Source organism: Lycorma delicatula, chromosome 13 (genome assembly GCF_047948215.1).
Source record: "Lycorma delicatula isolate Av1 chromosome 13, ASM4794821v1, whole genome shotgun sequence".
In the NCBI taxonomy this organism is placed as follows: Eukaryota; Metazoa; Arthropoda; class Insecta; order Hemiptera; family Fulgoridae; genus Lycorma; species Lycorma delicatula.
Window position 1 is genome coordinate 38,007,723 of NC_134467.1, and position 15,685 is coordinate 38,023,407.

Below are 15,685 nucleotides of genomic sequence, written 5' to 3' on the forward strand. Positions count from 1 at the left end.
TGGATTTCAAAATATCAACCTCATCTTTAGTTATAGCTGTTAAAAAATTATAATGCACGGTTATCCGATAAAAACCGCGATAAAGTTACAGTATGTCGTTTCTCGTATTTTATTTTAAGTATTTTTTTATATTGTACGTTTATTAATCAAGAAACCGGAAATAGGTGCAGCCAGTCGTGTCGGACATACAGTAACAGTGGCTATGTTGGTTAAGCCGACGCGCCGAATACGATCGCACCTTTAAATCTATTGTTTAGATATAATATAACCGAAAAAACAAACAGACCTTTTTTTTATAGAAAATATAATTTCAATTATGGTCTCATAATACGATTGAATAACAATTTGGCCATAGTAAAACTGAATATCGGCAAAGAAAATGATTCGGTTGTTACCGCAACCAATTAAAATGGCCACCAACTTGAAACGATGATATTTTGTAACGGCAATAGTATTATATAAAAGATGAACGTTTTCGTAGTGCACCATACTTCATCAGTAACAATTAGATACATTAATAAAAACAATTAAGAAGTTTACATTAAAATAATACATCCCTTTCAGAGATCTAGATACTCCCTTTCAGTCAACATAACCACAACATTTTAATTACCTTAAATTGAGCTTACCTCATAAATAACTAAACCAATCGTCATCAAATTTTCACCTGGAATCCTTCAGATACACTACTACAATATACGAGGTGTGATCAAAAAATACGGTAAATGAATTTTTATAGCGGCAACTACCGACGCTACAACCATATGCTTTTAATTTGTCCAACAGGGTGATTAACTGAGTCAGGCAGGGACAAGTTGTAACACGTTTGAGCTTGCCAGTCAGCTGCCAGAGCCGCTAGAGTGAGGTTGTATTTATCGTGTCTGTCGCGCAACGTGGATTTTGAACAACGCATTAACATCAAGTTTTGTTTTAAGTTGCAAAAGAGTGCCAAAGAAGCTCACGAAATGTTAGAATCGGTGTACGCCGATAATGCGGTAACTTTGAAGACTGTGTACAAGTGATATGACCGATTTAAAAACGGAAATGAGTCTGTTGAAGACGAGCAGCGTGCGGGACGTCCAGTAACCTCAACAGTTGAAAATTTGCAAAAAGTGAAAACAATGGTTCGTTCAACAGGCGAATGACTATTCGAGAGCTATCGGAAGACCTTAACATCTCGTACGGATCCGTTCAAAGCATTTTGCGAAACGACGTACGAAGAAAGGGACCAGAAAAATGGACCAATGGCTTCCTTCTTCACCACGACAACGCACCGTGTCACACCTCGTTTCTCATTCGCGAGTTTTTGGCCGAAAAAAGTGTTCCTGTCTGTCCACATCAGCCATACTCACCGGATTTAGCACCATGTGACTTTTGGCTCTTCCCAAAAATTAAAACTGTGCTTAAAGGAAAACGTTTTGACAAAATTGCTGACATTAAGAGTGCCACGACAGAGCAGCTGAAAGCCCTTCCGAAAGACTCCTTCCAGAAATGCCTCCAGTCATGGAGTCAACGTTGGGATAAGTGCGTTGCTAGCCAAGGACAGTACTTTGAAGAAGATTAAATCGAATTCTATGTAACCTTATTACTTTTTTTAATGAAAAATTATTCACCGTATTTTTTGATCACACCTCGTATATAGATTTCAACGAAATTGTTCTAGTAGTTTTGCAGATTTTCTAACCACAACATTTCAACCTTAAATTGAGCTTAACTCGTAAATAACTATACCAATCTTCATCAAATTTTCACATGCCCAACTTTAGATACACTATTACAGGATACATAAATAGAAGTTTTGGAGTTTTTCGAACCACAAAACGTTACAAAAAATGGCGGCATGTAGCTAAAATAATGGAGGTGCTGTTGAAGAAAATCGTTTCTGGGCCTTTTCAAGGCCATGGTTAAAGCTTCTGTAAAATAAAAGAACCGAAAAAAGAATGAATCAAATAGAATAGTTAAAAGCAGGATAATAATCTAATTCTACACTTTATCACATTCAAGAATATGGTACACGTATTCGGTTTAACCGAATAAATAATTTTTTTTTTGTCTTCATTCATTTGACTGGTTTGATGCAGCTCTCCAAGATTCCCTATCTAGTGCTAGTCGTTTCATTTCAGTATACCCTCTACATCCTACATCCCTAACAATTTGTTTTACATATTCCAAACGTGGTCTGCCTACACAATTTTCTCTTTCTACTTGTCCTTCCAATATTAAAGCGACTATTCCAGGATGACTTAATATGTGGCATATAAGTCTGTCTCTTCTTTTAATTATATTTTTCCAAATGCTTCTTTCTTCATCGATTTTCCGCAACACCTCTTCATTTGTCACTTTAGAGTAACTAATAAAATATCACTACAGATACTTTTTAGTATTATTAAATAAAAATCATATTTAATAAAACCATATTTTTTAATGTGAAAAAATATAGAATTCGATTATTATCCTGCTTCCAGCTATTTTAATTGATTCATTTTTTGTTCGGTTATTTTATTTTACAGAAAACTTTAACTATGGTCTTGAAAAGGCCCTGAAAAAATTTTTTTGGAGCAGTACCCCCACTAATTTTGCTACGATCCGCCTCTATATCCCCAGAAAATTCGTGAAAAAAAAAACGCCTTTCAATTAATCGGAACGTAATTCATCCCAGGTTTTATACTCGATTTTAGTCACCTTTATAAACATTAAAAGTCGTAATTAAATCAACAAAATTGGAAATTATAATAATATATATTATAATAATAATTTAATTAAACCAATTATATAATAGATTATTATAATTTATTAATTAATTTAAATTACCAGCGATTATATTATGAAATAACGCCTTAGGCGGTCTAATTAACCGGTAAAGGTGAACTGCGGTGTTGGACACCTCGGGGTGCGCTTAATCTGTTGTAGACGAGTGAAGGCAGGTGAACTATACGAAGGTTAATCAACCAATACATCTGGGACCCCCTTAGATGTTATAAGATGAAATTTACCCCCTCCAAATCTCATCTAAAACTACCTACTCCTACTATTCTACATTTGTAATTATACAAAATACCGTATCGTATAAAATCGGCACCAAATAAAAATACGAAATTAAAAACAACGTAATCTGGCATACGACAGAGATTTTTAATAATTAAATATTTTGAAATATTAATTTTTAAATATTAAAATTTTTTTTTTCAAATTTGACAAAATTTAAAATTTGTATAAGCTCCCGTAAAAGGGTTTTAAATTAAATTACATTAAAAAATCTCATGTGGATACCACATGACTTCTTTGTACGCCTATTAAATTACATATACACATTTTTTGCTGCACTTCATTTTAACTTATTTTATTTGAAAGTGAGATACGATCCTCCAACTTTTTAATAAAGTGGACAATTATACCATTGCATTATGGTGGACACCACAATTCAACAAATTTTTTTGTGATGTCCTTATCAGCATGTTATATTAGCACGTCGCTCAAGTATGTGGTGTAAGTGAGAACGTGTCGAATCCGTAACCATGAACACATCGGTTCGAATCTGATTTAATATACAACAGTGTATTTTTATTTTTTATTTAAATATATTGATTTATTAATAATTATTAACTTCTGTAAAAATGTTTTAATTAAAAGTATATAAAATTTTATTTCACTAATAAATACTGATTTTTTTCGTTTTTCGAATATTCTAGGATGCCTTAATATGTGACCTATAAGTCTGTCTCTTCTTTTAGCTATATTTTTCCAAATACTACTTTCTTTATCTATTTCCCGCCGCAACACCTCTTCATTTGTCACTTTATCCACCCATCTGATTTTTAACATTGTCCTCCTATAGCACCGTATTTCAAATGCGGTGCTCCGATCGTCCAAGTTTCACTTCCATATAAAGCGACACTAAAAACATATACTTTCAAAAATCTTTTCCTGACGTTTAAATTAACTATTGATTAAAAATTATATTTCTTACTGAAGGCTCGTTTCGCTTGTGCTATTCGACATTTTATATCGCTCCTGCTTCGTCCATCTTTAGTAATTCTACTTCCCAAATAAAATTCTTCTACCTCCACAATCTTTTCTCTTCCTATTTTCACATTTACTGTTCAATCTTTGTTATTTTTACTACATTTTATTACTTTCGTTTTGTTCTTGCTAATTTTCATGCGGTAGTTCTCGCGTAGGACTTCATCCATGCCATTCATTGTTTCTTCTAAATCCCTTTTACTCTCAGCTAGAATTACTATATCATCAGCAAATCGTAGCATCTTTATCTTTTCACCTTGTACTGTTACTCCGAATCTAAACTGTTCTTTAACATCATTAACTGCTAGTTCGTTGTAAAGATTAAAAAGTAACCGGGATAGGGAACATCCTTATCGGACTCCCTTTCTTATTACGGCTTCTTTCTTATGTTCTTCAATTATTATTGTTGCTGTTTGGTTCCTGTAAATGTTAGCAATTTTTCTTCTCTCTTGTGTTTGAACCCTATTTTTTAAAAATGCTGAACATTTTATTCTAGTCTACATTATCGAAAGCCTTTTCTAGGTCTATAAATGCCAAGTATGTTGGTTTTTTTCTTTAATCTTCCTTCTACTATTAATCTGAGGCCTAAAATTGCTTCCCTTGTCCCTATACTTTTCCTGAAACCAAATTGGTCTTCTCTTAACACTTCTTCCACTCTCCTCTCAATTCTTCAGTATAGAATTCTAATTAAGATTTTTGATGCATAACTAGTTAAACTAATTGTTCTGTATTCTTCACATTTATCTGCTCCTGCTTTCTTTGGTATTATGACTATAACACTTTTTTTTTAAGTCTGACGGAACTTCCCCTTTTCATAAATATTACACACCGGTTTGTATAATCTATCAATCGCTTCCTCACCTGCACTGCGCAGTAATTCTACAGGTATTTACGGAGATATAACGGATTGAAAAATAAACATGGCCGCCTTTTTTTGTATTTTGCGAAGGTATTTAATTCCTGATTTTTTGCTTATTTAAAAATGTTTTTTTGCTACATAACATTACAGAAAAAATTGCTCTTCTCATTGATGGCACTCACACATCAGATCACAATATTAATAAGTCTGAAACAGATAAAATAACCAAAAAATACAAAATCCTCTGGTAATAGAATATAAAGAAATTTACTGACTGAACTCAATAGAAGTTATTCCCATTGTGGTAACAGCAAAAGGGTTAATTTAAATTAGTTAATAGAATTAGCCTGGATCCTAAAGTCATAATTCCAAAATCCCAAAAATCGGTAATTCTGGAGACGTGCAGGAATGTAAGTACTGTGTTAAATGCACAACAGCATTAAATGAAGTATGCCTCAATGGTCCCTCATACTGAAATTCCGGATTTGAATCTCAGAGACAAAAAATAATAATATTAACAGAATGGAAGCTAAAACATTTCAATTATTAAATGTTTTTAAAAATATATATAATTATATTTATGTCTTCATTTTTAGTAAATTAAAATTAAGAAAAGTTAAAAAAATATATTATATATAAATACATTAAGGTTAAAAATAAATATTATTCATGTAATGTATATGTATGCGTGCGTATAAATATATATATATATATATATATAAAACGATGATGTAAAAAATAAAATAAAAAAGATTAACAGAATATTTTTACGTTATACATACACTTTACTATTTCTTTTTTTAAAGAAAATTTTTCATTACTTTAAAAACCTAAGAGGAAATGAAAATGTAAATCAAAAGACAAAACGGTAAAATAGAAAAAAGGAATTTAAACAAAAGTAACACTTTGCTTTCAAAAAAAAAGAAAGTATTTAAAAAGACGAAGAAAGGGTGAAAAAATGCAATAAAAAGAAAAAAAACAAAAGTAAAAGATTTCAAACAGTAAGTAATTTCAATATAGAGTACTTTGTTTTAAATGCTTTAATAAATAAGTATAAAGTATATATATATATATATATATATATTTTAATACTTTTATTTATAGTCGCAACAACAATTAAAGTCATTGATGACTTATCAGTGTAATGTAACAGCACCGGTAAATATGCAGTCTTGAACAAACTCAGGCCGACCATTCCTGAGGCTTGTAGTTAATTAAAACTCAACAACCAAAGAACAACGGTATTCACGATCTCGTATTCAAATCCTGATAAAAGCAGTTGCTTTTATCACGATTTGAATACGAGTAAGGTAGTTACCTTTACTAGGACTTGAACCTGAGACCTTCGAAATCAGCTGATTTACTACGACGAGTTTACTAATTGACCAACCCGTCCGATTAGTATATTTTAATTTTCCCGCCTAGATAGTGTTGTAGTTCTAGAAGGGAAAATATCAGTCCAATTCGGGCATATGCGATTTTCAACGGATCTTGACGTTTTACACTTAAGGAACCCAATAAACCGGATGGAAATTTTCCAAATGATACACATCTGGTTCGTATGTGTGTGTTCGATGTTGGCCTATAAATCACCTCATATATTTAGAACTACTTTTTTTATTTTTTTTTTTAAAGATGTGGAGGAACCCCATTTACGGGCACCTAAGCAGTGTCGGGCTCGCTAACAGGTTCCGCCAATAATAACCAAGGGCGTATGTATACCTGCGCACTACCGACTAAACCTCCACCCTTGGCTTCCCCCTTCCTGGGATTGCTTATAGAAACAATTCATCAGAAGAAGGGGGAACCGCCCACACACACAGTCATAACATTCCAACAGTGTCACACACCACACAAACAACACTACTGGAATCAACACATACAGCACGTCAAATACATACGCCGACAACAACACAGAAGAACCTGCAGAAAACTCGCACTCCGGACAATTTTCAGATTGATCGAGCCCGAATCTATACAAATAAGACCTGAATTCCCCATGACCCGCCAAGAATAGCGTTAACTCAAAACGCAGCGTGCCATGGGTTCTACGGCACCACGCCCTGATATCCCCAATAAGACGGTGGGTCCACCTACCCTTCGTGGACCGATCCCACCGCTCCTGCCATGTTTGTGGGATCTCTTCTTCTAGTTCTTCAGCTTCCTTTCCTCTAACGGGAGATATATCTAGAACTATTGGACCGATTTCGACCAAACTTGGTCAGATTACTTCTATATATGGGGCATTGATGCCACTAAATTCTGAAATTAAAAGGTCAAAGGGATGAGGCTGTAGAGCAAGGTCACCCTCAGTATCTCGAGATTTCGACTAACTATAGTCATATATTTCTAAGACACATTTGTTAACAATTAAAAAATAACAATATTATTTACAAAAAACGTTTTTGAGAAATCGTAACCCCAACCCGAAAAATGCTGTTCTAGTCATCTGCTTTGCTGTGACTTCACAGATGAGCGGTAGAATTAAATAAACGAACAATAAAGAGGGTCATCGAAAATGTTTGCAAAAGTTAAATATAATTGTATCTAACTAACTAAGAATTCGACAAAGATATCTATATATAATAACATAACAAGTATACACCTGACCACCACGAGATATGTACTAACGAATCGGGATTTTCCGTTAGTGATCGGTACATTCCGTTCTAGTCTAAAGGAAACGAACACACACACACACACACACAGAGAGAGAGAGAGAGACAGCGAGAGAGAGTGTGTGAGAAAGAGAGAGTGCGAGTGAGAGAGCGAGAGAGACAGACAGACAGACACACACACACACACACACACACACACACACACACACAGAGAGAGAGAGAGAGAGAGAGACAAACACACAACAAATGCCCTTTAATAGGGTAGTGTGACAAATAACTATTTCACTACAATTTACAAATTGTAATACTCTTACTTTTTGTTGAGCATTAAACAAACTCAATATAATATACATTATATAATGTATATAATATAATGAATTATATTATATATATATATATATATATATATATATATATATATATATATATATATATATATATATATATATATATATATATATATATCTTATATAACAGAGAATGTCCTGACTGATTCACTGACTCAATCAACGTACAACCAAAACTATTATAGGTAGAGACTTGAAATTTTCAAGGTACTTTCGTATCTTTAAGTAGGCGTAAACTAAGAAAGAATTTTGAGAAATTTTGATTTTAAGGGGTTCAAATCTATAAAAAACTAAATTTCGTGTTAACGCTATCTGTTGGACGTAAAAACAAACATACGGTACAGAAAATATTTTACGATTCCATTGCAATCTTTACGATATGTGTGTGCGCTATAGACTAAAAAACTACTGGACCGATTTACGCGCAGGGAAAAAGGGAGAAACGGAAAAATGGGAAAAGGTAAATAGGGAAAAATTGAAAAAGGGAAGAAGTAGAAAATGGAAAAATGGGAAAACAGGGAAAAAGAAAAGATAAAAAAGATAAGAGGAAAGAGGAAGGAGGAAAAGGGATATGGGGGAAGAGGAAGGAGATTAAATAAATTTAATTAAAATTAAATTAAATAATATTAAATTAAATTAAAACGGAATTTAAAAATTACAATATGTAAAGCAAATAATTGAAGATGTCAGATGCAAAAAAAATTGGTTGCAAACAAAATCGAAAAAGGTAAAAGGGAAGAGGGTAAAAAGGGAAGAAGGGGAAAACGGGAAAAAATGGAAAGGGAAAAAAGAGAAAAAAGAAAAGAGCGAAGAGGAAGGGTGAAAGGGAAATGAGGGAAGAGGAAGGGGAAAGATAAATAAGGGAAAGAAAAACGGGAGAAGGAAAGGGAAACGGGGGAAAACGGGAAAGGATAGCGAAGCGAGCCATGACCCTCTGATCTTGACGGGAAGCGCAAGTAACCATAGAGCACGGGCGAAGCCGCGATGGGGATGCTAGATTTGGGATTGTAATAAATTTTTTGTTTATCTTCATTGGACTTTTATATTGAACTATTTTAATTCGTTCATAAAATGGATCGGTTCAATTTTCTTATCTTCTTTTTTTTTGTTTTCCTTTATTTAAGTTTTGGGCAACAATTCATTGTATATTCCTTTAGTATTTTTCATAAAAATTTGTATTTACCGTTTTATCAGGAATTAATGAAAATCTAAATAAAGCATATTGTTATTTATAAAAAATTAAGTTTTCTATTAAAGGATTGTGAGTGAAGCTATATCTACATTGCGGGCGAAGTCGCGACAGGGTACGCTAGTATATATATATGTAATATTAACTCAATACAATATTATATTACATATAGCTGACGTATGGTTAACTTTGTTAACAAAGCTCACATCAAAAGTATCAGCGGCTATGCTTAATCCTTATAATATTACTACGTCTAGCCAACGGCGAAAGCTGCGTTCTCTATAGGACTATAGGCTATAGGAAACGATGGGATTTCTCTCAGCCAAACATCCCAACCCCGTATGGGAAGACACCCGCAATGTGAAGCTTCCGGTCGACACCCCCCTTCATAACCTTGATGGGCTTTAACATTGTAGTAATTTTACACGTTCTAACTTTTTACGTATCACAGTAATAAACCAGGCCTTATTGGGATGCCGCTGATGTAAATACCTCGGTAAACATTTACATCAGTTATTTATAACTCGGCTTTTGCCTTCGCTGCAGGCCTCATCCGATCATCTTGAACGTCCTGTATCGTTGCCCTCTGAACTAGCTAACAGAGTTCGCGGAAACACGAACACCCCCCTACCCCTTCGACTGGTTATACATTTTATATAGCCAATTCATGTGTAAATGTTTCATAAATTCGAGGCAAATGAATAATAACGTACCATATTGGTTTCATTATGGACTCCGGTCTGGTTTACCAAGGAGAGACTCTAAATATCATTTACCTTAAGATTAAGGACCTCCTTATAAAAAAATCCTGCAGTGTCCTTCTGTTTTTTAATGATGATAAGCCGTAATATGGACACTGCTCCGGGCGACTAATATTTATGCCCGCCGAAACCTTTCTGTTTTTTTTTGTCTCCCCCCCCCCCCCCCCACGAACCGGACATCCAATTAAGTATACTCGACTCGGGGAATTGTCCTTCCCGGATCTTTTAATTGCTTGCCTCTAATCTCCGACGGAGTCTTTTCATTCATTCACACCTAACGGACCCCAGGAGTCCCCGCTCCATCACGGGAAACCACACACCAGAGCATGTGAGCTCCATACACAGTATCAATCCTAAATTTCTTCTTGCTTTTTATACCTAGGCATCTAATTTACACAAAATAATTTCTAATCAAATTAATTATTATTTTAAAAATAAAACAGATTGTTTTTTACATTTAAAAAAAATTAAATTAAAAAATTTTAACCTTTAAAGGATTGTTCTTAATTTGCTTAAAAATAATATTGAATTAAATAATAATAATATAAATACATTTTAATTTAAGAATAAAATTATTTTCCCAAACTATAATTTCAATTAATAAATAAAAAAATATAAAATAACTTACGAATGTATATAAACACATAAAAAAAAGTGTCAAGAGCAGAAAAAGAAAATATTTTCTTTTTCATAAGTTGTCACAACTGCATTTGAATGAATAAAAAAAAAATGACCGAAGTCCTTTTCATACGAATCAATTGAAGATCAACTATTGAAAATGTTATATATGAAAAATTGGAAGCATAAACACTAACATCGTATTTTTACATTGGTGTGTGTGTACGCGCGCACCCACACACACACAAACACATGTGCACGTGTATATATAAATAACATGAAACATCTATTCATTTTTACGAAATAATAACTTAAGCAATTTGTTTCTTTAAATAAAAATACACGTTCTAAAAAACACACAAAAAAAAAGGCTAAAAATTCAATATACTGAAAGTATTTAACAGAAAATCAAATCCTAAAATATATTTTAATGGGGGAAAAACTACCTCATGTTTCTAAAATGGAGGACAAAAGAAAATTCATAGAATGAAAAACTGTAATTCAATGGACAATAAATGAAGAACTACATGTGCGAATCATATGACGTTCCTTCTTTGTCTCGAAGGTACTAAGTAATAACCGGGTCCTCTGCCGCATAGGTACTATTCAACAAACAATAAAAAAGTACATATATTAGATATCCCATTCTTTGTTATATCCGTAACGTACGTAACGCAAAGAGGTAGCTAATCATACAAAAGACTTTCTCTGAGAGTAATGATGTTAATTATGCAGCCAGCCCTAACCGTAATCAGAGTAAAAGTTATAATTTGTAGAAAAAATATCGGGTGGGCTGTGTTGGGACGAATTGCCGTTAATTTAACGTGAAACGTTACAGACCTTGGATGAAGTTCCTCCGAGCAACAGACCGATCAATTTATCTGTAAAGCAGTGGCGACTCGCGTAAAGGCACTGCGGAACTGCAGCACCCACTATTTCTACTTGATATAATCGATAACCTTTAATATAACGAATAATTTTTTCTTTATACTTGTACAATATATAATCCTTAAGCTTAAACTCAGTAGCCATCCTCCAGTTTAGGAAAAAGATGTATGGAACTGTGCGCTTCACAGTTCCAGCGGCGTGGTGTTTGGCTGTGCGCATGCGCACATACGAAGCTGCACGTAAGGCTGCGAGGGAGGGAGAGCACGGTCGCTCCCGTAGTGCCGACCATACAGACCTTGGATGAAGTTCCTCCGAGCAACAGACCGATCAATTTATCTGTAAAGCAGTGGCGGCTCCCGTACACGCACTGCGGAACTGCAGCACCCCCTATTTCTACTTGATATAATCGATAACCTTTAATATAACGAATCATTTTTTTCTTTATACTTGTACAATATATAATCCTTAAGCTTAAACTAAGTAGCCATCCTCCAGTTTAAGAAAAAGATGTATGGAACTGTGCGCTTCACAGTTCCAGCGGCGTGGTGTTTGTTGTGCGCATGCGCACATAGGAAGCTGCACGTAAAGCTGGGAGGAAGAGAGGGCACTGTTGCTTCCATAGTGCCGACCATGGCGTGCTGGTGGTTTTTTTTCTCCGTGTGTATGGAACGTTCCTTGTTCGTTCCCGTTTCTAGTTTAGTCGGTGGAAGGAATACGAAAATGGTTTAGTGGTTTTTTCAGCAGTAATCAGAAGATTACTTCTGATCAAGTTCTTTGATCGTCAAATCTGTCTAAAAACACGCTGGAAGGATCAAAGAAAAGGTAATTAGTAAAAACTAATTATGTATTTGTTTCTGTGTACATAGAAATTTAAATTAAGCACCGTTGGACTACAGTGTTTTTAAGCAGACATTTTATTAAGTTATTATCTAATAATACTAAAAAATATTATCTGTACTGACATTTTATTATTTTTTCGCTTAAACCGAATACGGTTTTTAAGCGCAATGTGTTTAAAACCGTGTACCACATTCTTGAATGTGATAAAGTGGAGAATTTAGTGGAATGTGATTTAGTGGAGAATCCTGCTTCCAGCTATTCCATTTGATTCATTTTTTTCGGTTCCTTTATTTTACGAAAAACTTTAACCGTAGCCTTGAAAAGGTTAAAACAGTTTTCTGGAGCAGTATCCCCACTAATTTTATCTACGAGTCGCCACTGTTGTACAGCTCAATGGAAGAGCCACCATCACATTTTTTTTTAATAAAACTGGAAGTCTCCAATAGAAAATTTTAGTTCCTTCATTTGGCCAACTCTACAGATAAACTGGTCGGTCTGTACATCAGCGAGTCACTTTTAGTGTATTTGATTGAAATAAAAACGAGACATAAACTACGTACTATGTTTAATTTTAACATAAAACAGACTTTAAATGATACATCATATTTATATCGACTAATATTCGACGAACATTTTTTTCAACATCGGTCTGCGATATGAGAAGTAAGAGACGTAAGGCATAATAATAAGCAGCGGTAGAAGTTCTCGCGCCGTCGGCATCGTTCACTTAAAGCACTGTGCCACCTTTGCGACGTTCCCGAAACATCCTCGCACGCTTTGCACCGGAAATCGGGGTATCTAGGCGTGGTTCAAAACCTCCCTTACAACGGTATAATTTATATTTCCGTCTAGCTTTTTCTCGGGCTAAGGCTGACATATATATTTTTTTACACGTTTACTTTAATTCTTTACACATAAATATTATCCAAAATGTACTTCTTGTTACTTAAATCCATTTATCTCGACAAAATCTAAACAGAAATACACGAATCACCGCGCTATTACGTCTAATTCGTGAACTACATTGAATGGAAATGAGCGAGAGCGTCAGTTTTGTTTTATCTTCGTTGTGTTCCCTCCCCGCTTACCCGCTCACTAGTGACGCAAACTCTTATCGGCAAGCTGATGATGTAAGTTATAAAATGATAACACATTTACGTCTCTCAGAATAATCGGTTAAAATTTACATCTGGTATAGCGGACGAAAACATTTTACGCGTAAATAAAATAAATATGACTGGTCACAGTAGGGACTTCCGAATCTTCGTAAATTCACTAAAAAACTAATAAAATAAGTCATATTAATACTAAAAGAGGCTGTTAAGGATTAAAAAAAATCAATACAAAACAATGAACTGCAAACACTGAAGTGGAAATTCGATAAAAAACTAAATAATAAGGAATATTGTTATGTTTTCTTTCTTTAATTTAATATATTTAATTACTTTCGTCTTTAATTTATATTTAACTAGCTCCCAGTCGCAGCTTCGCTCTTTCTATATGATTACATGCGTTTCCCGTGGTGGTCAATCTTTTTATTTTATATTTATTAGTCAAGTAACCGGAGGGAGGTGCAGTTAGTCACACATACAGTAAGGGTGGCATATTGCATTTCCCGTCGCTCAGTTGTTTCAGTCGAACGGGATCGGGCTGTGTATATTCGCTCGCTTTCCAATCGTGACTGTCTTTCGTCTTCAGTTTCTGTCGCACGAACAGTTTTCATCATACGTGCTTTTTTTTTTGTATTTCTCCCGATTGAAAAATGTCTTTTAGGCACAGTATGAAGTTTTGAAAAAAGATGACAGAATTTAAAAGATTGAAGTTAAATACTTTACACACTTTTAAATTAGTAACACACATATGATAAACAAAAGCGGCTATTTATTTATGTTTTTAAACAGCTGTAAAAAAATTGTAAATGAATAAATCGTAAAAATTACATATGCATGTGCGCTAAATCGTTTGAAACTTAGGAATAACTGTACGTTAAAACCTCAGCCCTTTTCAAAATTAATCAATTCAAAAAATGTTAGCTAAAAATTAATTTTTTCTTGAAAATCAAAGTCATTTTGAAAATTAAATAAGCTTTAAAGAAGAAATAAGGTGTTTTAAATTTCGTTGTAAAATTTCGTTATGTCGGAGGTCCAAAAAAATTAGCCTATGTTCACCGTAGGGGTTCAAATTGTAGGTATGCAAAATTTTAGACAAATCTGTCCGGTAGATCTCGAGTTATGTTGGATCAGACAGACAAACAAGCATTGATTTATATATATATAGACTTGACATTAAAAAAAAATTATTATTTATTAATTTTTCTTTTTTTTTAAACTAAAAAATAATACGGCAATTCAACGAAAAATAAAAAAAACAGAGACAAATAATATAATACCAACTAGATAACGCAAACAAATTTCCATTGAAATCTAATAAAGGAGTAACTTTCCCATGTGGGTTACGTTCATTTATTCACTTAAACCTATTTATCCATTTAAAAAACAAAAGTGGAAAACTTCCTAACATTTTTCATGGAAAATAAAAACGTTTTCCTCTCATGTTAAAAAAAAAGAAGTTTATTATCATCGTGAATTTCCTTTATTTTTATTTATTTATTTGTTTATTACAATAACAAACAATTCTAGCGCAATTCTACGCAAGTAGACTGACTTTTTTTAAATTTTATTTTGTATATATTTTTTTTAATTAAATGAGAGAACTAAAGGTTTAATTTCTTTTAAATGTAATATTTAAATATAAAGTCCTGAACAAGATTAATGCATCGCTTTAAATAATTATAATTGTTTATCGTAAATTTACTTGTGATTACAAGTAATATCGTTTTGTATTACTATTCTTAGAACTCCTATCAGCTGTTCTAAAATACCATCAGCCGAATCCCAAGAACTAGACGGCACGGCGAAGCATAAGTGAACTTATTAAACTTAAAAACTTTTTTCTTTTTTTCCCAGTTTAGCATCCAGGAATTACCGTTCAGATATTATTTCAGAGGATGATATATATGAGTGTAAATGAAGTGTAGTCTTGTACAGTCCTCAGTTCGACCATTCCTAAGATGTGTGGTTAATTGAAACCCAACCGCCAAAGAACACCGGTATCGACGATCTAGTATTCAAATCCGTGTAAAAATAATTGACTTTACTAGGACTTAAACGTTAAAACTCTTGACTTCCAAATCAGCTGATTTGAGAAGACGCGTTCATCATTAGACCAACCCGGTGGTGGGTTTCACTTAAGAACTGGACGGTACTAACCCACCAGGTTGATGATCTATTGGTGAACGCGTCTTCCCAAATCAGCTGATTTGGAAGTCAAGAGTTCCAGCGTTCAAGTCCTAGTAAAGCCAGTTACTTTTATACGGATTTGAATACTAGATCATCGATACCGGTGATTGGATTTCAATTAACCACACATCTCAGGAATTCATCGAACTAAGACTGTACAAGACTACACTTCATTTACATTCATATATATATCATCCTCTGAAGTAATACGTGAACGGTAATTCCCGGAGACTAAACAGAAAAAAG

General features: G+C 33.8%; 2 protein-coding genes across 2 annotated transcripts in view; one reads left to right on the forward strand and one right to left on the reverse strand.

Annotated features, from left to right (window-relative positions):
• The window catches only part of DNAlig3 (DNA ligase 3), a 266,939-nt gene that overhangs the window by 189,716 nt on the left and 61,538 nt on the right, over nucleotides 1-15,685 (reverse strand). The window lies entirely within an intron of this gene.
• CNMa (CNMamide) overlaps nucleotides 1-15,685 on the forward strand; it is a 158,086-nt gene that overhangs the window by 103,453 nt on the left and 38,948 nt on the right. The gene's annotated exons all lie outside the window — the stretch shown is intronic.